We start from the raw sequence: 23887 nt of genomic DNA on the forward strand, positions 1-23887 counted from the left end.
AATACTACAGGTCTTTGACTAGGCCAGCCTTTTTAACCTATATGGGCCTCTGTTGGGCCCTGCCATGTGTCAACGTGAAGCAAATATGCCCTAGAGGCAATACTAAAGTTATTATTTATTTCCTCATATCATGATAAATGTTTATTATTCATGCTAGAATTGTATTAACCGGAAACATGATACATGTGTGAATACATAGACAAACATATAGTCACTAGTATGCCTCTACTTGACTAGCTCATTAATCAAAGATGGTTATGTTTCCTAACCATAGACATGTGTTGTCATTTGATTAATGGGATCACATCATTAGGAGAATGATGTGATTGACATGACCCATTCCGTTAGCCTAGCACTTGATCGTTTAGTATATTGCTATTGCTTTCTTCATGACTTATACATGTTCCTGTAACTATGAGAATTATGCAACTCCCGTTTACCGGAGGAACACTTTGGGTACTACCAAACGTCACAACGTAACTGGGTGATTATAAAGGAGTACTACAGGTGTCTCCGAAGGTACATGTTGAGTTGGCGTATTTCGAGATTAGGTTTTGTCACTCCGATTGTCGGAGAGGTATCTCTGGGCCCTCTCGGTAATGCACATCATTATAAGCCTTGCAAGCAATGTGACCAAATGAGTTGGTTACGGGATGATGCATTACGTAACGAGTAAAGAGACTTGCCGGTAACGAGATTGAACTAGGTATTGGATACCGACGATCAAATCTCGGGCAAGTAACATACCGATGACAAAAGGAACAACGTATGTTGTTATGCGGTTTGACCGATAAAGATCTTCGTAGAATATGTAGGAACCAATATGGGCATCCAGGTTCCGCTATTGGTTATTGACCGAGAATAGTTCTAAGTCATGTCTACATAGTTCTCGAACCCGTAGGGTCCGCACGCTTAACGTTACGATGACAGTTTTATTATGAGTTTATAAGTTTTGATGTACCGAAGTTTGTTCGGAGTCCCGGATGTGATCACGGACATGACGAGGAGTCTCGAAATGGTCGAGACATAAAGATTGATATATTGGAAGCCTATGTTTGGACATCGGAAAGGTTCCGGGTGAAATCGGGATTTTACCGGAACACCGGGGGGTTACCGGAACCCTCCGGGGGTTAATGGGCCTTAGTGGGCCATGAGGGAGAAGAGGAGGGCCGGCCAGGGCAGGCCGCGCGCCCCCTCCCCCCTAGTCCGAATAGGACAAGGAAGGGGGGGCGGCGCCCCCCTTTCCTCTTTCCCCTCCCCCCTTTCCTTCTCCACCAAGGCAAGAGGGGGGAGTCCTACTCCCGGTGGGAGTAGGACTCCTCCAGGCGCACCCCAAGGGGGCCGGCCGCACCTCCCCCTCCCTCCTTTATATACGGGGGCAGGGGGGCACCCCATAACACACAAGTTGATCTACGGATCGTTCCTTAGCCGTGTGCGGTGCCCCCCTCCACCATATTCCACCTCGGTCATATCGTCGCGGAGTTTAGGCGAAGCCCTGCGCCGGTAGAACATCATCATCGTCACCACGCCGTCGTGCTGACGGAACTCATCCCCGACACCCTGCTGGATCGGAGTCCGGGGATCGTCATCGAGCTGAACGTGTGCTGAACTCGGAGGTGCCGTACGTTCGGTACTTGGATCGGTCGGATCGTGAAGACGTACGACTACATCAACCGCGTTGTCATAACGCTTCCGCTTACGGTCTACGAGGGTACGTGGACAACACTCTCCCCTCTCGTTGCTATGTCATCACCATGATCTTGCGTGTGCGTAGGAATTTTTTTGAAATTACTACGTTCCCCAACAGTGGCATCCGAGCCTGGTTTTATGCGTTGATGTTATATGCACGAGTAGAACACAAGTGAGTTGTGGGCGATACAAGTCATACTGCTTACCAGCATGTCATACTTTGGTTCGGCGGTATTGTGAGATGAAGCGGCCCGGACCGACATTACGCGTACGCTTACGCGAGACTGGTTTCACCGTTGCGAGCACTTGTGCTTAAAGGTGGCTGGCGGGTGTCTGTCTCTCTCACTTTAGCTGAATCGAGTGTGGCTACGCCCGGTCCTTGCGAAGGTTAAAACAGCACTAACTTGACGAACTATCGTTGTGGTTTTGATGCGTAGGTAAGAACGGTTCTTGCTAAGCCCGTAGCAGCCACGTAAAATTTGCAACAACAAAGTAGAGGACGTCTAACTTGTTTTTGCAGGGCATGTTGTGATGTGATATGGTCAAGACGTGATGCTATATTTTATTGTATGAGATGATCATGTTTTGTAACCGAAGTTATCGGCAACTGGCAGGAGCCATATGGTTGTCGCTTTATTGTATGAAATGCAAACGCCCTGTAATTGCTTTACTTTATCACTAAGCGGTAGCGATAGTCGTAGAAGCAATAGATGGCGTAAACGACAAAGATGCTACGATGAAGATCAAGGTGTCGCGCCGGTGACGATGGTGATCACGACGGTGCTTCGGAGATGGAGATCACAAGCACAAGATGATGATGGCCATATCATATCACTTATATTGATTGCATGTGATGTTAATCCTTTATGCATCTTATCTTGCTTTGATTGACGGTAGCATTTTAAGATGATCTCTCACTAAAATTATCAAGAAGTGTTCTCCCTGAGTATGCACCGTTGCCAAAGTTCGTCGTGCCCAGACACCACGTGATGATCGGGTGTGATGAGCTCTACGTCCATCTACAACGGGTGCAAGCCAGTTTTTGCACACGCAGAATACTCAGGTTAAACTTGACGAGCCTAGCATATGCAGATATGGCCTCGGAACACGGAGACCGAAAGGTCGAGCGTGAATCATATAGTAGATATGATCAACATAGTGATGTTCACCATTGAAAACTACTCCATCTCACGTGATGATCGGTTATGGTTTAGTTGATTTGGATCACGTGATCACTTAGATGACTAGAGAGATGTCTGTCTAAGTGGGAGTTCTTAAGTAATATGATTAATTGAACTTAAATTTATCATGAACTTAGTACCTGATAGTTTTTTGCTTATCTATGTTTGTTGTAGATAGATGGCTCGTGCTGTTGTTCCGTTGAATTTTAATGCGTTCCTTGAGAAAGCAAAGTTGAAAGATGATGGTAGCAATTACACGGACTGGGTCCGTAACCTGAGGATTATCCTCATTGCTGCACAGAAAAGTTACGTCCTGGAAGCACCGCTGGGTGCCAGGCCTGCTGCTGATGCAACTGACGACGTTAAGAACGTCTGGCAGAGCAAAGCTGATGACTACTCGATAGTTCAGTGTGCCATGCTTTACGGCTTAGAACCGGGTCTTCAACGACGTTTTGAACGTCATGGAGCATATGAGATGTTCCAGGAGTTGAAGTTAATATTTCAAGCAAATGCCCGGATTGAGAGATATGAAGTCTCCAATAAGTTCTATAGCTGCAAGATGGAGGAGAATAGTTCTGTCAGTGAACATATACTCAAAATGTCTGGGTATAATAATCACTTGATTCAACTGGGAGTTAATCTTCCTGATGATAGTGTCATTGACAGAATTCTTCAATCACTGCCACCAAGCTACAAGAGCTTCGTGATGAACTATAATATGCAAGGGATGAACAAGACTATTCCCGAGCTCTTCGCAATGCTAAAAGCCGCGGAGGTAGAAATCAAGAAGGAGCATCAAGTGTTGATGGTTAATAAGACCACCAGTTTCAAGAAAAAGGGCAAAGGGAAGAAGAAGGGGAACTTCAAGAAGAACAGTAAGCAAGTTGCTGCTCAAGAGAAGAAACCCAAGTCCGGACCTAAGCCTGAAACTGAGTGCTTCTACTGCAAGCAGACTGGACACTGGAAGCGGAACTGCCCCAAGTATTTGGCGGATAAGAAGGATGGCAAGGTGAACAAAGGTATATGTGATATACATGTTATTGATGTGTACCTTACTAGAGCTCGCAGTAGCACCTGGGTATTTGATACTGGTTCTGTTGCTAACATTTGCAACTCGAAACAGGGACTACGGAATAAGCGAGCACTGGCCAAGGATGAGGTGACGATGCGCGTGGGAAACGGTTCCAAAGTCAATGTGATCGCGGTCGGCACACTACCTCTACATCTACCTTCGGGATTAGTTTTAGACCTGAATAATTGTTATTTGGTGCCAGCGTTGAGCATGAACATTATATCTGGATCTTGTTTGATGCGAGACGGTTATTCATTTAAATCAGAGAATAATGGTTGTTCTATTTATATGAGTAATATCTTTTATGGTCATGCACCCTTGAAGAGTGGTCTATTTTTATTGAATCTCGATAGTAGTGATACACATATTCATAGTGTTGAAACCAAAAGATGCAGAGTTAATAATGACAGTGCAACCTATTTGTGGCACTGCCGTTTAGGTCATATCGGTGTAAAGCGCATGAAGAAACTCCATACTGATGGAATTTTGGAATCACTTGATTATGAATCACTTGGTACTTGCGAACCGTGCCTCATGGGCAAGATGACTAAAACACCGTTCTCCGGTACTATGGAGAGAGCAACAGATTTGTTGGAAATCATACATACTGATGTTTGTGGTCCAATGAATGTTGAGGCTCGCGGCGGGTATCGTTATTTTCTCACCTTCACAGATGATTTGAGCAGATATGGGTATATCTACTTGATGAAACACAAGTCTGAAACATTTGAAAAGTTCAAAGAATTTCAGAGTGAAGTGGAAAATCATCGTAACAAGAAAATAAAATTTCTACGATCTGATCGTGGAGGAGAATATTTGAGTTACGAGTTTGGTCTACATTTAAAACAATGCGGAATAGTTTCGCAACTCACGCCACCCGGAACACCACAACGAAATGGTGTGTCCGAACGTCGTAATCGTACTTTACTAGATATGGTGCGATCTATGATGTCTCTTACTGATTTACCGCTATCGTTTTGGGGTTATGCTTTAGAGACGGCCGCATTCACGTTAAATAGGGCACCATCAAAATCCGTTGAGACGACGCCTTATGAACTGTGGTTTGGCAAGAAACCAAAGTTGTCGTTTCTTAAAGTTTGGGGCTGCGACGCTTATGTGAAAAAACTTCAACCAGATAAGCTCGAACCTAAATCGGAGAAATGTGTCTTCATAGGATACCCAAAAGAAACAGTTGGGTATACCTTCTATCACAGATCCGAAGGCAAGACATTCGTTGCTAAGAATGGATCCTTTCTAGAGAAGGAGTTTCTCTCGAAAGAAGTGAGTGGGAGGAAAGTAGAACTTGATGAGGTAACTGTACCTGCTCCCTTATTGGAAAGTAGTTCATCACATGAATCGGTTCCTGTGACACCTACACCAATTAGTGAGGAAGCTAATGATATTGATCATGAAACTTCAGATCAAATTTCTACTGAACTTCGAAGGTCTACCAGAATAAGATCCGCACCAGAGTGGTACGGTAATCCTATTCTGGAAGTCATGTTACTTGACCATGACGAACCTACGAACTATGAGGAAGCGATGATGAGCCCAGATTCCGCAAAATGGCTAGAGGCCATGAAATCTGAGATGGGATCCATGTATGAGAACAAAGTATGGACTTTGGTTGACTTGCCCGATGATCGGCAGGCCATTGAGAACAAATGGATCTTTAAGAAGAAGACTGACGCTGATGGTAATGTAACTGTCTATAAAGCTCGACTTGTTGCGAAAGGTTTTCGACAAGTTCAAGGAGTTGACTACGATGAGACTTTCTCACCCGTAGCGATGCTTAAGTCTGTCCGAATCATGTTAGCTATTGCTGCATTTCATGATTATGAAATTTGGCAAATGGATGTCAAAACTGCATTCTTGAATGGATTTCTGGAAGAAGAGTTGTATATGATGCAGCCAGAAGGTTTTGTTGATCCAAAAGGTGCTAACAAAGTGTGCAAGCTCCAGCGTTCCATTTATGGACTGGTGCAAGCATCTCGGAGTTGGAATAAACGCTTTGATAGTGTGATCAAAGCATATGGTTTTATACAGACTTTTGGAGAAGCCTGTATTTACAAGAAAGTGAGTGGGAGCTCTGTAGCATTTCTGATATTATATGTAGATGACATATTATTAATTGGAAATGATATAGAATTTCTGGATAGTATAAAGGGATACTTGAATAAAAGTTTTTCAATGAAAGACCTCGGTGAAGCTGCTTACATATTGGGCATCAAGATCTATAGAGATAGATCAAGACGCTTAATAGGACTTTCACAAAGCACATACCTTGATAAAATTTTGAAAAGGTTCAAAATGGATCAGGCAAAGAAAGGGTTCTTGCCCGTACTACAAGGTGTGAAGTTGAGTCAAACTCAATGCCCGACCACAGCAGAAGATAGAGAGAAAATGAAAGATGTTCCCTATGCTTCAGCCATAGGTTCTATCATGTATGCAATGCTGTGTACCAGACCTGACGTATGCTTAGCAATAAGCTTGGCAGGAAGGTACCAAAGTAATCCAGGAGTGGATCACTGGACAGCGGTCAAGAACATCCTGAAATACCTGAAAAGGACTAAGGATATGTTTCTCGTATATGGAGGTGACAAAGAGCTAGTCGTAAATGGTTACGTCGATGCAAGCTTTGACACTGATCCAGACGATTCTAAATCGCAAACCGGATACGTGTTTTTATTAAACGGTGGAGCTGTAAGTTGGTGCAGTTCTAAACAAAGCGTCGTGGCGGGATCTACATGTGAAGCGGAGTACATAGCTGCTTCGGAAGCAGCAAATGAAGGAGTCTGGATGAAGGAGTTCATTTCCGATCTAGGTGTCATACCTAGTGCATCGGGACCAATGAAAATCTTCTGTGACAATACTGGTGCAATTGCCTTGGCAAAGGAATCCAGATTTCACAAGAGGACCAAGCACATCAAGAGACGCTTCAATTCCATTCGGGACCAAGTCCAAGTGGGAGACATAGAGATTTGCAAGATACATACGGATCTGAATGTTGCAGACCCGTTGACTAAGCCACTCTCACGAGCAAAACATGATCAGCACCAAGACTCCATGGGTGTTAGAATCATTACTATGTAATCTAGATTATTGACTCTAGTGCAAGTGGGAGACTGAAGGAAATATGCCCTAGAGGCAATAATAAAGTTATTATTTATTTCCTCATATCATGATAAATGTTTATTATTCATGCTAGAATTGTATTAACCGGAAACATGATACATGTGTGAATACATAGACAAACATATAGTCACTAGTATGCCTCTACTTGACTAGCTCATTAATCAAAGATGGTTATGTTTCCTAACCATAGACATGTGTTGTCATTTGATTAATGGGATCACATCATTAGGAGAATGATGTGATTGACATGACCCATTCCGTTAGCCTAGCACTTGATCGTTTAGTATATTGCTATTGCTTTCTTCATGACTTATACATGTTCCTGTAACTATGAGAATTATGCAACTCCCGTTTACCGGAGGAACACTTTGGGTACTACCAAACGTCACAACGTAACTGGGTGATTATAAAGGAGTACTACAGGTGTCTCCGAAGGTACATGTTGAGTTGGCGTATTTCGAGATTAGGTTTTGTCACTCCGATTGTCGGAGAGGTATCTCTGGGCCCTCTCGGTAATGCACATCATTATAAGCCTTGCAAGCAATGTGACCAAATGAGTTGGTTACGGGATGATGCATTACGTAACGAGTAAAGAGACTTGCCGGTAACGAGATTGAACTAGGTATTGGATATCGACGATCAAATCTCGGGCAAGTAACATACCGATGACAAAAGGAACAACGTATGTTGTTATGCGGTTTGACCGATAAAGATCTTCATAGAATATGTAGGAACCAATATGGGCATCCAGGTTCCGCTATTGGTTATTGACCGAGAATAGTTCTAAGTCATGTCTACATAGTTCTCGAACCCGTAGGGTCTGCACGCTTAACGTTACGATGACAGTTTTATTATGAGTTTATAAGTTTTGATGCACCGAAGTTTGTTCGGAGTCCCGAATGTGATCACAGACATGACGAGGAGTCTCGAAATGGTCGAGAAATAAAGATTGATATATTGGAAGCCTATGTTTGGACATCGGAAAGATTCCGGGTGAAATCGGGATTTTATCGGAACACCAGGGGGTTACTGGAACCCTCCCGGGGGTTAATGGGCCTTAGTGGGCCATGAGGGAGAAGAGGAGGGCCGGCCAGGGCAGGTCGCGCGCCCCCTCCTCTTTCCCCTCCCCCCTTTCCTTCTCCACCAAGGCAAGAGGGGGGAGTCCTACTCCCGGTGGGAGTAGGACTCCTCCAGGCGCACCCCAAGGGGGCCGGCCGCACCTCCCCCTCCCTCCTTTATATATGGGGGCAGGGGGCACCCCATAACACACACGTTGATCTACGGATCGTTCCTTAGCCGTGTGCGGTGCCCCCCTCCACCATATTCCACCTCGGTCATATCGTCGCGGAGTTTAGGCGAAGCCCTGCGCCGGTAGAACATCATCATCATCACCACGCCGTCGTGCTGACGGAACTCATCCAAGACACCCTGCTGGATCGGAGTCCGGGGATCGTCATCGAGCTGAACGTGTGCTGAACTCGTAGGTGCCGTACGTTCGGTACTTGGATCGGTAGGATCGTGAAGACGTACGACTACATCAACCGCGTTGTCATAACGCTTCCGCTTACGGTCTACGAGGGTACGTGGACAACACTCCCCTCTCGTTGCTATGTCATCACCATGATCTTGCGTGTGCGTAGGAAATTTTTTGAAATTACTACGTCCCCAACACAACGTATCATAGGCATGTCTCCTCCATTGGACGGACGACATCTGGCCGACTAAGGAGCCGACACGTGTTTCCTGTAGCCAATGATGATTTTACACGTGGAAAATCCCCGTTGGTCCGGGTTGTTAATAGGTTATCAGATCCAACGGAACCTGATAGCTTAACAGTGACCTGTTCCGGTGGATGCCACGTGTCGGTTACCCTTGACGAAAGAACTTCCATGACGCGCCATTTATCGTCATGGAAGCGGACACTTCCACGCTGATAATTCTGGTATTGTCATGGAACACTTCTAAGACAGCACAGGTATGATTATGTTGATTCTGTTGTAAAATCCTGACGGATGTACATGCGTGACAAAAAACGTGACCTACTATGACAAACACGTATCATCACGGAAGTGTATTTTTTATGTAGTGTGATCATAAACTCACAATTCATCGGGTCCCAACAAACACACCGCAAAAAGTCATTACATCGAATAGTTCTCCAAGGACATCAAGGAGAACATTGTCTTGAAGATCAAAGAGATAGAAGAAACCATCTAGCTACTAACTATGGACCCGAAGCTCTGTGGTAAACTACTCCCACATCATCGGAAGGGCATCAAGGTTGACGTAGAGCCCCTCCGTGATCGATTCCCCCTCCAGTAGAGTGCCGTAAAATCCCTCCAGATGGGATCTCGTGGTTCTGGAACTTGTGGTGGCAGGAAAAGATTTTCGTTTGGCTCTCTGTTGCATTCATGATTTTAGGGAATTTATAGAGGTGAAGTTAGGTCAAACGGAGCTACGTGGGCCCCACGAACCACCAGGGTTCCCCCCGGGCCATGCCCTGGTGCCTCGTGGGCCACTGCTTCATCTTCTCATCCCCTCCCAAAGCTTCTAGGGTCTCTTATTGCCAGAAAAAGAACTCCAAAAAGTTTCATAGCATTTGGACTTCATTTGGTATGGATATTCGACATAACTAAAACCAAGCAGAAAAGATCAACTGGCACTGGGCTTTAAGTTAATAGGTTAGTCCCAAAAAATGATATATACTTGCTTGTAAATGTATAAAACATCCAAGATTGATAATATAACAGCATGGAACAATAAAAAATTATAGATACGTTGGATACGTATCAATGGATATCTCCATAACCCATTGATTTGCCTAGTTAATGTGAGACTTTCTCCCTTCTTTTGTCTACTACCACCTTCTATTCCACCCATAGTGCTATATCCATGGCTCACGCTCATGTATTGCATGAGGGTCGAAAGTTCATCTTGTTTTAAATATTTTATTTAGACGGTGAAAGTTTGTTTTGGAATTTTTAGATTTTTATTTTTCTCTAGGATTTTCTGTTCGGCAGAACTATTAAAAAAACGCGCAGTGCCCGACTGGGCCAAGGCCCAGTCGAGCCAGGCCGGCCTCGCAAGCGCCGCCGCCTCCCGTGTCGCCGCTGGACTCGGGGAGTTCGACCCCGAGCCGCCGCCGCCTTGCCCCTCTCCCAAGCCCCCCCTCATAAATACCCCGCTGCCACCACCCCACCCCGCCAACCACCGCCCCGCAGCCGCAACCGCCGCCGCCGCTGTTTTTCGCTGCCACCGCCGCAGCCCCGCCACCCGCGCTGTCCCACCGTCCCACCGGAGCCCCGCCAGAGCCGAGCCGGAGGTAACCACCGCCGCTGCAGCCATGGTCCGTTTTTTTAAAAAAAAATACCCGATCTGGTTTTTCTTTAGAAACCCTAGATTCGTTTTTTTATAAATTGGTTTTTCTAGTTTATTTTCTTAGCGAGCGTTCGCTCGTTTCTTCGTTTTACCGAACGAGTTCTCTGTTTAGTCTCAGTTAACAAACGTTCGTTCGTTAACCCGTTCGTCATGTTTTCTTTTTCTCGGATTTTCCGCGGTTATTTCTGATCGCGATTTCTGATCTGATTTTCGTTCTAGTATAACTTTTCGCTCGTTTATCGGAATCAGGCGATTCAAGCGCCTAGAGTTTCCTCTCGAAACCCTCTTTCCGTTTAACCAACTCAAACAAGTTTTTGCTTCTGTAAAATTTGACTTAGGTCCAGATTAGTAAACGAAGCTTGTTTCTTTCGCCGTTTGACTTTCGTTGCTTCGTTTTGTTTGATTCTTTTTGCAAACCGGAGTTCTTAAGTTGAACTTACTGGTTAGTTCTCTTATTCAAGTTTTACTTGTGCATTATATGAGTTCTTATTGTATGCTTGTTTGTTTGCGATAGAGTACCCGGAGTGCGCCGCTTGCTACTTTGAATCTCTAGGTTTCACGGATCATCAGCAAGGCAAGTAACACTTTAATCATATCTATTTACTACCCAGTTTTATTGCATTAGATCAACCCTCAAACAATTGCATGATTAGGATCTGATTAATATGTGGGTTTTGGGAAGTAGATGAGGTAGTGCCTATTACCTGTTTTATTGTCAAACCCTTGGGAGTTACTCTACGTTTGCTTATTATGCCATGCTATGCTAGGTGACATGGATTGGGTGAGTGTATCCATGACAGATGTAAGATTGTTAATTTAATGGTTTATTTAAGGTGGCAACTTTAATACACATCTGGGTGGATTGAGGCACCTGGGTATTCCAGCAATTGCCTGTTTTTTTATGGACCGCCACCCAGGCTCAAAGGGATCATGAGATTATTCATGCTAGAAACTTCCGTGTGCAGCGACAAGCTACTATGGGCTCTAGCATAGTTGATCAAGTCATGCGAACTCTTACAGTGGTAGACTAGCAGATGTAGGGGAAAGTAGGTGTAATGGTCTACCCATCGTAAGGTGCTAGCACTTCTGAAATACTATATCTCGGTCATCCGTTTCTCAAAGACCATGTAGTGTGAGAATTCCAATGGAGGAGATCGGGTCTTGTGGGGAAAAGTGCGCAAACCTCTGCAGAGTGTATAAACTAATCATGGTTAGCCGTGTCCCCGGTTATGGACATCTTGAGTATCTAGTACTTGGATTATCATGTGAATCTCATCATGTTACTCTAATTAATATTGTTGGGTTTTAATGATGATGCTTAATTGGGATTGAGAGGGTGTCTACACTCTCAATGTTTAACAACCACCATGATAGTTAAATAAAATTTATTCCTTTGCAGTAGGGAAAAATTGGCTTTACGCAAAACAGTAACCATAGAGCTTTCCACCAGCCATATATGCATGTAGTATACTGCTACGTCTTGAGCTTACGTTGGTTTTCCTCGAAGAGGAGAGGGTGATGCAGCAAAGTGTAGCGTAAGTATTTCCCTCAGTTTTGAGAACCAAGGTATCAATCCAGTAGCAGGCTCCTTAAAAGACCCACGCACCTACACAAACAAACTGAGAACTCGCAACCAACGCAATAAAGGGGTTGTCAATCCCTTCACGGCCACTTGCAAAAGTGAGATCTGATAAAGATAGTATGATAAGATAGATATATTTTTGGTATTTTATAAGATAGATGCAAAAAGTAAAGATGCAAATAAAGGTAGATGGAAAGAAAATATGATAAGAGATAGACCCGAGGGCCATAGGTTTCACTAGAGGCTTCTGTCAAGATAGCACAAGTATTACGGTGGGTGAACAAATTGTTGTCGAGCAATTGATAGAAAAGCGCATAGTTATGAGATTATCTAGGCATGATCATGTATATAGGCATCACGTCCATAACAAGTAGACCGACTCCTAACTGCATCTACTACTATTACTCCACATATCGACCGACTCCTGCCTGCATATAGAGTATTAAGTTCATAAGAACAGAGTAACACATTAAGCAAGATGACATGATGTAGAGGGATAAACACATGCAATATGATATAAACCCCATCTTGTTATCCTCGATGGCAACAATCAATACGTGTCTTGCAACCCTTTCTATCACTGGGTCAGAACACCGCAAGATTGAACCCAAAGCTAAGCACTTCTCCCATGGCCAGAAGAACCAATCTAGTAGGCCAAACCAAACTGATAATTCGAAGAGACTTGCAAAGATAACTCAATCATACATAAAAGAATTCAAAGAAGATTCAAATATTATTCATAGATAAACTTGATCATAAACCCACAATTCATCGGATCTCGACAAACACGCCGCAAAAAGAGTTTACATCGAATAGATCTCTACAAGAGAGGGGGAGAACATTGTATTGAGATCCAAAAAGAGAGAAGAAGCCATCTAGCTAATAACTATGGACCCGTAGGTCTGTGGTAAACTACTCACAACTCATCGGAGGGGCAAGGATGTTGATGTAGAAGCCCTCCGTGGTTGATTCCCCCTCTGGCAGAGTGCTGGCGAAGGCTGCAAGATGAGTTCTCGCGGATACAGAAGGTTATGGCGATGGAAATTGTGTTTCGTGGTTCTCCTGGATGTTTTCGGGGTACATAGGTATATATAGGAGGAAGAAGTACGTCGGTGGACGCCCATGGGGCCCACGAGACAGGGGGTGCCCTAAAGGGGGGGGCTATCTCATGGGGCCCTCGGGAGCTTCTTGACTTGCACTCCAAGCTCTCCGGATCAGATTTGTTCCAAAAATCACGCTCCCGAAGGTTTCATTCCGTTTGGGCTCCATTTGATATTCCTTTTCTTCGAAATACTGAAATAGGTAAAAAAACAGCAATATGGGCTGGGCCTCCGGTTAGTAGGTTAGTCCCAAAAAGGATATAAATATGTAAAATAAAGCCCATAAACATCCAAAAGGGGTAATATAATAGCATGGAACAATAAAAAATTATAGATATGTTGGAGACATATCAAGCATCCCCAAGCTTAATTCCTACTCGTCCTCGAGTAGGTATATGATAAAAAGAGAATTTTTGATGTGGAATGCTACCTAGCATAATTCATAATGTAATTTTCTTTATTGTGGCATGAATGTTTAGAACTACATGAATACAAAATAAAAGTTCATATTGACATAAGAAATAGTAATACTTCAAGCATACTAATCAAAGTAATCATGTCTTCTCAAAATAACATGGCAAAAGAAAGTTCATCCCTACAAAATCATATAGTTAGGCTATGCTTCATTTTCGTCACACAAAGATGTTCCCAACTTCTATACCCCCGATGACAAGCCAAGCAATTGTTTCATACTTAAATAATCTCAAACTTTTTCAACCTTCACGCAATACATGAGCGTGAGCCATGGATATAGCACTATGGGTGGAATAGAATATGATGATGGGGATTGTGTGGAGAAGACAAAAAATGAGAAAGTCTCACATTGACGAGGATAATCAACGGGCTATGGAGATGCCCATCAATTGATGTCAACATGAGGAGTAGGGATTGCTATGCAACGGATGCACTCGAGCTATAAATGCTTAACAAAAGAAAACTAGTGGGTGTGCATCCAACTTGCTTGCTCACGAAGACCTAGGGCATTTGAGGAAGCCCATCGTAGGAATATACAAGCCAAGTTCTATAATGAAAAATTCCCACTAGTATGAAAAAGACAACTTATGAGACTCACTATATGAAGAACAAGGTGCTACATTGAAGCACAATATATGAGACTCACTACATGAAGAACAAGGTGCTATTTTGAAGCACAAGTGTGGAAAAAGAGATAGTTACATTTCCCTTTTTATTTATTTTATTTATTTTCTTTATTTTATTTTTTTGGGCCTTTCTTTTTTCTTTTTGGCCTTTCTTATCTTTTTTTTCTTCGGGTAATGTTCTAATAATGATGATCATCACACTTCTATTGATTACAACATAAGAAATACAACTCAAAACTAGAACAAGATATGACTCTATATGAATGCCTCCGGCGGTGTACCGGGATGGTGCAATGAATCAAGAGTGACATGTATGAAAAATAATGCTTGGTTGCTTTGCCACAAATACGATGTCAACTACATGATCATGCAATGGCAATATGACAAAAGTAAAGTATGTCATGAAAATGATGAACGGAACGGTGGAAAGTTGCATGGCAATATATCTCGGAATTGCTATGGAAATGCCATAATAGGTAGGTATGGTAGCTGTTTTGAGGAAGATAAAAGGAGGTTTATGTGTGATAGAGCATATTGTATCACGGGGTTTGGATACACCGGCGAAGTTTGCACCAACTCTCAAGGTGAGAATGGGCAATGCACGATACCGAAGAGGCTAACAAAGGTCACTACTAGGAAAAGGCCTACTAATGGCGCACCGGTTTTGCCTACTAATGGCGCACTACCGGTGCGCCATTAGTAGCACGCCACTAGTATTTTTTACTAATGTCGCACCACATTAGTCAAAAGAACTCATATACTTTTTGCAAAAATTTAGAAGTCATCAAAAATCAAGTACTACGCACATGCTCCTAGGGGGATAGATTGGTAGGAAAAGACCATCGCTCGTCTCCGACCGCCACTCATAAGGATGCACAAGCCAAGTACACTTCATGTTTCAAATTTGTTACACAACTTTAACCATACGTGCATGCTACGGGACTTGCTAACTTCAACACAAGCATTCTTTTAAATTCATAATCACCCAACTAGCATGACTTTAATATCACTACCTCCATATCTCAAAACAATTATCAAGTATCAAGTTGATCATGGCATCCAATTCACTTTTCTATGATAGTTTTTATTATACCCAACATGGATGCTCATCATTCTAGGACCAACTTTATGACCATAGCAAATACCATGCTGTTCTAAAAGACTCTCAAAATAATATAGGTGAAGCATGAGAGACTAGCAATTTCTTCAAAATTAAGACACCACCGTGCTCTAAAATATATAAGTGAAGCACTAGAGCGAAAACTATTAAGCTCAAAAGATATAAGTGAAGCACATAGAGTATTCTAGCAAATTCTAATCAAATAGGCTTCTCCCGAAAGGTGTGTACATCAAGTATGATTGTGGTAAACTAAAGGGCAAAGACTAATATAATACACGACGCTCCAAGCAAAACACATATCATGTAGTGAATAAAAATATATCTCCAAGTAAAGTTACCAATGAATGAAGACGAAAGAGGGGATGCCTTCCCGGGGCATCCCCAAGCTTAGGCTTTTGGCTATTCTTGAATATCTTGGGGTGCCATGGGCATCCCTAAGCTTAGGCTCTTGCCACCCTTTATTCCATAGTCCATAAAAGCTTTACCCAAAACTTGAAAACTTCACAACACAAAACTCAACAGGAAATCTTATAAGCTCTGTTAGTGAAAGAAAACAAAACCGCCACATAAAGTACTGCAATGAAAGCATTGTTTATTTAATTTGGTGTTAAACCTACTGTATTCCAGCTTCTTTATGGTTCATAGACTGAATTACTAGCCATAGATGCATTGAAATAAGCAAACAACACACGAAAAATAGAATCTGTCAAAAACAGAACAGTCTGTAGCAATCTGTAACTAACGCAAACTTCTGGAACTCTAAAAATCCTACCAAAATAGGAAGTCCTGGAAAATGTGTCTATTGAACAGCGGCAAAAATAATCAATGCAAAATCACGTTCCCGTGATTTAACAAAATTATATTCGTGCGCGCAAAGTTTTTGTTTTTCAGCAGAATCAAATCAACTATCATCGTAGGTTATCCTATAGGTTCTACTTGGCACAAATACTAATTAAAAGATAAAAACACATCTAAAAAGAAGGTAGATGCAAGATTTATTACTAAACAGGAGCAAAAACAAAGAACAAAAAGAAAATTGGGTTGCCTCCCAACTAGCGCTATCGTTTAACGCCCCTAGCTAGGCATAAAAGCGAAGATAGATCTAACGAGTGTCATCTTGTATTTTTAGTTTTTTAGCGGAGTCATGCTCGAATCCGGGAGGTTCTTTCCGCTTCCCTTCATACTCGGAAATTTTTAGATCTAAATAATCCAACCGCTTATTGCAAAGAGTAATCAACATATTCATGCGGTGAAGATTTCCGCTAACACTTTTAAGAGGCTCAACAGATTTTTGTAAAAAAAATTTTACTTCGCAAATCTTTCCAAATACTTGGGTTTCTTCTTGGGTAGGATGTGATCCTCCCTTTTGAGGTAGTGTTCCCACTATTCCCTCTATAATTTCATGCGCAATACTGGGATCAATTTTAATGAAATTTCCCTTGGCGATGCAACCCAAGAGTTGTCTATGCGTCATATTTAACCCAACATAAAAATTACGAAGAACAATTCTAAAGTTCACCTCTAGGGTGCACTTGCGATAAGATTCCATCATCCTATACCAAGCATCTTTTGAATTTTCTCCTTGCCTTTGCTTGAAGTGAAGAACTTCAAACTCGGGAGACATAGGAGCGGATAGGGAACTAGACATGATGAAAGGGTAAACGAGCTAACACACGAGCAAACAGAAAAACGGCAAGCGAAAGAGAGAGGAGGAGATTGGGAAAGAGAGGGCGAATAAAACAGCAAGCACTACTGGAAACAGGGAAGTTGCCATCAGCCAGCTCTTTGCCATCTGCCAGCTGATGGCAAAGAATGTCTTTGCCATCTGCTTATAAAAAATAGATGGCAAAGAACTGGCAGACGGCAAAGAACATGGTTGCCATCAGCCAATTCTTTGCCATCTGCTAGTGGATGGCAAATAATCTTTGCCATCTGCCAGCAGATGGCAAGAGGTTGGCAAATACTGTGGCCGTCAAGAGTGTACCGTCGTACCAGCCCCACCTCTTTGCCATCTGCCAGCAGACGACAAAGGTTCTTTGCCATCTGCTGGCAGATGGCAAAGAGATGGGGTTATTTTTTTCCAGGTAAAAAAACTGTGGGGTTATCCCCTCCCTCTCTCCCCACCCATCCAGGTAAAAAAACGACGTTCGCATCTCCTCATCCACGCACCGAATAGCCCCCATCGATGGCGCTCTAGGCTCGCCGTCTGCCACCCTCTCGCCGGCCCCGTCGCTCCCCCGCCCTGTCGCCGGCCGCGTCACTCCCCTGCCCCGTCGCCGTCGCTCCCCGCCCCGTCGCCGGCCCTCCCCCGCCCCGTCGCCGGCCCTCCCTCTCCACCCTGTCGCGGGCCCTGTCGCTCCCCCGCCCTATCGCCGGCCACGTCGCTCCCCCGCCCCGTTGCTGGCCCTCCCCCTCGTCCACGGCCCGCCCTGTCGAGGTCCAGGTCCACGACGGATCCGCCTACGCCGGCGTCTTCCACACCACCTCCCTCGATGCTGGATACGGTGCGCTCCCCCCTCTCCTCCCTCTCTACCGTAGATTTCCTTTGGTCTGGTTCGGGGTTGGTGTCGGGCCCTGGGATCCCGCGAATGGCGCTCCGACCGTGATCCGGCTGCTGGGTGGAGATGGTGGATGCCGCGTGCCTAGTGCCTAGTGACACGACCTGGTTCATCTCTGTTTTTTTCTGGGAGAATGGGTTGTGATCCGCTTGTTCGTCGACAGGCCCCGGTCGCCGGGATGCCGCGTTTTGTTAGTATTTCTTGCTGGGGCTACAACGGAGGGAGATGCATAGTGGACGGCGGTAGAGCGGGTCGGCAGAAGCGTGGTCGGAGGCGGGGTGGTGGTGTGATGGCTGGGCGGCGCATGCATGTGTTGCCGTGCTGGGGCTGTGGTGGCTTGTGCGTGGTCTCTGCTAGGCAATGAGAGATTTAAAGTGAGATGATTAAGAGGTCCGGCGCCTTGAGCTCGCACCCGGCCGTCCCGCGCCGCTAGATCCCTCCGGGTAGCGGCTTCCAGTTGCCTGGCACCGCCCGCTCCTCGACCTCGCGCCCATTCAGGGGCGCCTCGTGTCGTCGCTTGTTGAGAGCTGCAAGTACCTTAAATATGTCACCACAACCCTTCTCTGTTTCATCCTCATACTACATCATCATACGCCGCCGTTGACTTCCTGCCGAACCCCCGGTTGGCAGGAAATGACTGAACTCGTGATGCTCTTTCTTCCAGCGATTTCGTTTGCAGGTCTGCTCTTCGCTCTTACTATTTCCAGTATTTTTTTGTATAGCAGTTAGGTATTGGAGGTAGCTATGTGCTATCTATGGACCATATGGTACTGCTCGGAACAACCTGATTGCGTTGCTCCAAGTGCAATTGAAATTTGAACACACCACATTGCTCGGCTGCATTTTATAATAAAGAAGTTAGTAGAACCATTGACTGATTTCATTGGAGGAATGAGGTACAGTGGTTATATGTATGGTGATTAAATCAAGTTTTTTTTACCTATGCTTCCAACCTGTAGGTGAATTTTTGTCTATGCTCTGTGGCGTCGAGCTGTAAATCTTCTGATGCTATTTTGTGCCATATGGGCAAACACTAAGTTCCGAGGAAGAGATGTCATATGTGTACCATATGGATAAACACTCTACATTCTAAAGGACGGGTAGAAGGTGCATCCCCTGGGTATGTTTATTTATTTACCATTCATTTTGTTAAACATATTTAATTGCACTTGAAATGTTGTTGTCTTGAGTAGTACAAGTTCTGGAATGAAAGGAAATTTCAGTACTCCATAGGTTTGGTGATCAATTGTCGTTCTTTTTAATGACGGTAGACATTGTTGGACAGGGAAATTCCCCCCTTTGTCATGTTTTCATGTCAGGGACTATTAAAAATAAATTATACTACCATGTTCTATTTTTATATCTATTACAATGTACTGTCCTTGTGATTATAATCACAAATGATAATCTACATAATCCACCATTTGAAACAATTAATAGCTCTTGCCAGAAAAGAGGATGAACATAAAAATATCTTTCTGCAGTTTAGACCTGTTTGCAAGGCCCCTTATGTATACATTACCGATGCAGTACTATTTATTATCTGTGATTTTTTATTACTATTATTATTCTCTTTTAGTGAGGAGCTTGATAGGAAGAGATCTCAAGCGCGATCTCAAGCGCATGCACTATACGAGGCTTCAGGAGGAAGGATTCTAGGCTGTTCTTATCTCCCCTTCTAGAACAGTTTTAACATGGTCCCTCTATAGTTCTTTCTATATATGTACCTTGCATAGGGTAGAGTTCATGGTGATAATTCCATTATATTTTTATCAATACACCACATCAATCTTATAACTAGCTAGAAGAAACGGCCTACCTCATGCTCCCATTTGAGTCTTGTGCGCAAGCTCATATTATGAAATGATATAAGCATGCTTGATTCAAGGAAGTTGCTGGTCTGATGTCACGTTATCCAACTTGTCCTGCTACATTCCTGAAGTACTAAAAAAATGGAAAATAATGCATTTCCTTCTAATTCATATTTTTATTTTTGATTGTACTAAAATGGAAAATGCATTCCTGAAGTATGAGATTATCATATATTTCGTAGAACGATCGCCCTGGTCGCTGTTTTATTCCTCTGTTTTGTATCGGACCATCGTTGGTCGATCAATTGGGGCAAACAATCATGATTTTCACCTATCGTTTTTTGTAACTGCAGATTGTCTTACTTAACCTGGCAACAAAGAGAGGAGGTTGCAAAGAAGCACGAAGGGGAATACATGTCTGCATTTTTCCTGACTGAGGTAATCCGTTGATCTTATCATGTTAGGTTTCTTATATTTTACCACTCCCTTGTGTAGATAAGTATTCTGCTTCAGGTATCAAGGAAATTAAATTTTCTGGAGGAAGTGCTTTCTTCAATATCAGATTGCTATAAAGGATGAGATGCTCCACACATTTTGAGAGCTTAGAGGTTAGTTTCTAGCAGAGTTAGTGACGGAACTGAAAACTGTTTCAGTCGAGGTTGAGGATAAATCTTATGCTGCCACATGTTTAGAGTTTGTGATAAGAACCAAAATATCAAGGTTTAAAAAGTGGATGCTTCGAGTATGATAGATCCTATGTTTCTGTGTTAATCTATTTCAAATATCTTTAATCAGAGTCAAAGCATGACATGTTATGTCTTGGATCATGAGTGAAGTCCAATGTTGACATACATTTAGTGTTTGCTGATGGTTCTAGGTAGAACTGAATTAGGCTAATTAATAAACATGCTGAGTTTTGAATGTTGAATTCGAGTTATAGAAGCATCCATAGACATGATACCGAGCTCTTTACAATCATCTCATATTCTGGTGATTGCAACAAGAAAGTCAGTTTGTAGGTGGAGCTGCGGCCACCATTGATGATGGCTTCCATCTGGCGTGTACAGGAAAATTGTATAGTGCACGAGTGCTTGGCTTTCGATTTTTATGGGCTTTTCACCAAAGATTCTTTTGTGTTATATGCCAAAGATGGAACTGTCTTATCAGAAGGTTGATTTTTTTGTCTTTCAGAGTGTACAAAACTGTTTCTAACCTGAACTATTTTTATTTGGGAAACATGCTCTTGGTGTACAAGTTTAAAATGTAAGTATGCATACTCACAGTCGATTAGTCTACTATTTGGTCCTTAGAAAAACGGAAGATAGAACATTCAATGATTGGATGTCTGATAAAAGTGTTAGCTGGAACTCTGTTGCCTTGATGATTATCATCGTTCTCAATTATCGTCATTTTCATTTTAGTGAGGCGGCTCACTTTCTGTCCAGTGGAATGCCACCGCTGGATCCCTTGTTCTACATAAGAAAACAATAATTCAATTATGTCGGTGATAAACAATTAACCACCTCCAACTATCCAAGCCAAGCACCTTCAACTGTCCAACTTGCTAAATGGAACACTCGGCCACTAGATGTGATCGACTACTTTTCCATCGCTACAAAGTCGTAGACATACAGAATGAACAATAGATTCTAAAAAGCTAAGAAAAAGCAACTGTCGGTCTCAAACCAACCAACTGAACTTTAATTCTTTGAACAAGGATGTCCAAGTAGTAATTTAACCTGGCATTGCCCGAGTAGTAATTCAGCCCGGGGGTGCATAATCTAGCTCAGATATGGTGCGTGTGGACTTGCTATTTGAGATAGATATTGGAGGAGTCCCCTAGCAACTTCAGTTACCTCTGCTCATTTTGACCGATGGTGAAGGCAATGGTAGAGCTAGACTGGCCTAGAGATGTCCTGCCACCTTTTTCTTCTTATGAATTTTCAGTTGTAGATTTTTTAATGCCCTTTGCATTCAAATCTCAAATCTGTTGCATGTTGGATTATGGCTAACAATATGCCTGCAAGAGGGCGGAAATGTGAATCCTAGGACCGAAGAATGGCGCAGCGAAGCGCGCGTTAGATTCTAGTGTTATATGGTGCACACACAAATGCAAGATCCGAATTAGCTACACATATGGTTTCTTATCTTGCTTATGGAATCTTGTCGGCTAATATGATTTCAGAATCATGTTTATCAAAGTGGTTATTATCCAAACTTCGCTTGGGTACTCCGTGTTGTCGATCAACACCTTTAATCCTTCTCTGTTTGTGACTCTTGATAATGCTACATATAATTGCCCATGGAAGAAGACTTGCTTAGTTAGCTTAAAAATGACCTATTTAACCTAGTATAGCTCTAAAATGACCAATACTTAGCATCTTTTCCTCCAAAATGACTTAATATGCTTAGCTAACTCTAAAATGACATAATATGCTTAAGAAATGACATATTTTAGCTCCTAAATGACTCCACATGCTTAGCTAGCTCCAAAATGACATAATAACCTTACTTAGCTCTAGAATGACCTTAGCATGTTTTACACCAAAATGACTTAGTATGCTTAGCTAGCTCAAAAATGACATAATAACCATACTTAGCTCCAAAATGACCTATTTTACAGATATAAGTTGCATCATAATAATCTTCACATTTTAGTTGCATCATAATAATCTTCTTCTTCTAGTCTTCTTCTTCTAACTTTCTTCTTTCCCATTTTACAGATTTGCTGAAGATCACGGAAGCTTGGGTTGATGGAGTGCTTGTATTTAGTTTTTGTTTTCACCTTGTGAAACTTGCTACCTATGGATGAAACTGTGTAATATTTATGAAACTATGTATATGTACGGATGAAACTTGCTACTATTGGTAACATGTGTTGGATATATATGTGTTCATGACTATTGGTAATATGTGTTGAATATGCTATATTGGTCATATAAATATATTTGTGTTTGATTTTCTATGAAAATGAATTGATATAAGAAAAAACAAAATTAAATGGGGCAATATAGTCACTTTGCTATCAGCTGGCAGATGGAAAGAGGCCACGTGTCATCTACATGTAAAATTTGGGCTGGCCTATATGGGCTCTTTGCCATCTGCCAGCAGATGGCAAAGCTCTTTTGCCATGTGCTGGCAGACGACAAAGCATGCAACCTTTGCCATCTGCTGGTAGACGGCAAAGAGCCTGCAACCTTTGCCATCTGCTGGCAGATGGCAAAGTATGTCGTTAACCTTCTAACGGGGCTAACCCCGTTAAGAGGCTTTGCGATCTGCCAGCTGATGGCAAAGCCACAGGCTCTTTGCCATCAGCCAGCAGACGGCAAAGAAGCCTTTGCCGGAAGGGTTTCAGACAAACTGTTTGCCATCTGCTGGCAGATGGCAAAGCCTTTGCCATCCGCCAACCATGCCTTCGCCATCTATCATGGCAGATGGCAGTGCCAGATTCCAGTAGTGAAGGGTGAAGTGGGGGAGAGGAAAACGAGAGGAAAATGACAAATAATGTAAATGCGAGGGAGATGGGTTTGTCATGGGTACTTGGTATGTCTAGACTTGGGCGAAGACCTCCCCGACAATGGTGCCAGAAATCCTTCTTGCTACGTCTTGAGCTTGCGTTGGTTTTCCTTGAAGAGGAGAGGGTGATGCAGCAAAGTGTAGCATAAGTATTTCCCTCAGCTTTGAGAACCAAGGTATCAATCCAGTAGGAGGCTCCTCAAAAGTCCCACGCACCTACACAAACAAACTAAGAACTCGCAAGCAACACAATAAAGGGGTTGTCAATCCCTTCACGGCCACTTGCGAAAGTGAGATCTGATAAAGATAGTATGATAAGATAGATATATTTTTGGTATTTTATAAGATAGATGCAAAAAGTAAAGATGCAAATAAAGGTAGATGGAAAGCAAATATGATAAGAGATAGACCCGGGGGCCATAGGTTTCGCTAGAGGCTTCTCTCAAGATAGCATAAGTCTTACGGTGGGTGAACAAATTGTTGTCGAGCAATTGATAGAAAAGTGCATAGTTATGAGATTATCTAGGCATGATCATGTATATCAGCATCACATCCATAACAAGTAGACCGACTCCTGCCTGCATCTACTACTATTACTCCACACATCGGCCGACTCCTGCCTGCATCTAGAGTATTAAGTTCATA

The 23887-nt window shown here is 43.0% G+C and overlaps 1 long non-coding RNA gene across 2 annotated transcripts; it reads left to right on the forward strand.

Moving 5' to 3' along the window:
- Positions 1-17508: 17508 nt before the first annotated feature.
- Positions 17509-22505, forward strand: LOC123070482 (uncharacterized). Of its 2 annotated transcripts, XR_006433751.1 has the most exons (5): positions 17509-17861; positions 18875-19035; positions 20080-20164; positions 20240-20334; positions 22450-22505. It is a non-coding gene; the product is annotated as an uncharacterized lncRNA (long non-coding RNA). The 2 variants fall into 2 exon arrangements; XR_006433750.1 differs by lacking the exon at positions 22450-22505 and having other exon boundaries at positions 20240-21064.
- The last annotated feature ends 1382 nt before the right edge of the window (positions 22506-23887 follow it).

This window comes from Triticum aestivum, chromosome 3B, assembly GCF_018294505.1.
Source record: "Triticum aestivum cultivar Chinese Spring chromosome 3B, IWGSC CS RefSeq v2.1, whole genome shotgun sequence".
NCBI classification, from domain to species: Eukaryota; Viridiplantae; Streptophyta; class Magnoliopsida; order Poales; family Poaceae; genus Triticum; species Triticum aestivum.